We start from the raw sequence: 1,665 nt of genomic DNA, 5'->3' as shown, positions 1-1,665 counted from the left end.
TATATATATATCTTGTCTTTATTAATTATATACATGTGTGCGTGTGCGTGTGTGCGTGTGTGTGTGCGTGTGTGTGTGTGTGTGTGTGTGAAATTACGATGAATATAAGTTTTTATTACTTGTTCCTACGTACGTTTCACCACTGTAGTTGTTTGGAAATCTGTATTGGATGTTCCAAACAACAACAATGGCGTTATGTGCATAGAAACAAATAATGTAAATTTATGATCATCGTAATTTGTTCAATATTTATTCCATATATCATATCTATTAAAACTGCTAAGTATAGTAATTGCTTAATCACTATGCTGAAGGAGACTGGACGTTGATAATCTACGTGGAACTCTTAGTTTAACAGTGGCAGCGGTTCATCTGTTTTAGCATGCACGGTAAGATATAAGATACACTATGTACATATATATATAGATAGTTTTACACGTTTTTTATTTTTATCAAATACATTGTGTCTTCTTTTTCTGATAGACTTTGTAGCTTCGTATTTATTTGATAAGTGATTCTTCATCGTTTATTCCGAGTCAATTTTTTTTACTGTCTGCAATTCATAATTTTAATCTAAAAATATCGTATCGATATCCTCATCGATTTTGTCTCAGACTGTTAAAACAAACAAACAACAACAAAAAAAAAGAAAAGAAAAGAAAGCAAGAAAAGAAACTTTGATAATCTGTGTAATAAAATCATTTAATATATTTGTTTTCATTATACCTCGTCGATAATTTCTGATACTGGACCAATTATCAGGCAAGCTTGGGATTTCTAGAATATCCGATTTTCTGGAGACAGACTAAATATGTACTTAAATAAACTATGAAAAGTAAAGATTGTATTTAACAGATTCGAATTGATAGATTTCTAAAATAGGGTCTGTTTGATATTTAGAATATATCATTCTGTACCATATATATACAGTAAAATGTTTCTAGAATGGAAATTAAATTTCATTTAACAGATACCGGTAAAAAATCAATACACTACTGAAGAAGAGAATGTTTAATCTTAACCAGTCTACTTAAAAAAAAAAAAAATAATAATAAAGGAACAAAACTATTTTAACACTCCGTATGCAAATTAACCAACTTCAAAAAGCAGGGCCATTTTATTCAGTACAGGGTAAAGTATATTGTATAGTATTTCCGGAAGCCAGATAAGACATCCGGTACTGTATAATATCTGTATCATATGATATATTCTTTGGAGAAGCTTTATTTCCATCTGACTTATGCTCGTTTCTATATGTTTAAGCGACAATGGATCTAAAATGTGGACGCCTGTATCGACCCATCATGCCCGTTTGATTCGAGGATCGTAAAGAAAGAGGAAAAAAATATACAATCCGTTAAAATTTGAAATAGGAAGAATTTGGAGCATGCGAACGGTAAAGGAGGTTTCTATAATAATTGGTGCATTGGGAACAGTAAGCCAAGATATAGATAAATGGCTGAATGAGAGTGAAATAGAATGCCTGATAGAGCAAGGATTATCAGGAGGGTTCTAAGCACTTCAAACACTGTTGAAAACATTTGAATATCTAAGGTTACAGGTAGTAACCTGCTATCCAAATAATTCCTACCGGGATTAAGACCGAGCTTGAGCTAGAAGAGGAATAATAATAATAATAATAATAATAATAATAATAATAATAAT

Source organism: Octopus bimaculoides, chromosome 19 (assembly GCF_001194135.2).
Source record: "Octopus bimaculoides isolate UCB-OBI-ISO-001 chromosome 19, ASM119413v2, whole genome shotgun sequence".
Taxonomy (NCBI): domain Eukaryota; kingdom Metazoa; phylum Mollusca; class Cephalopoda; order Octopoda; family Octopodidae; genus Octopus; species Octopus bimaculoides.
Note: the sequence above shows the minus strand (reverse complement) of the source record.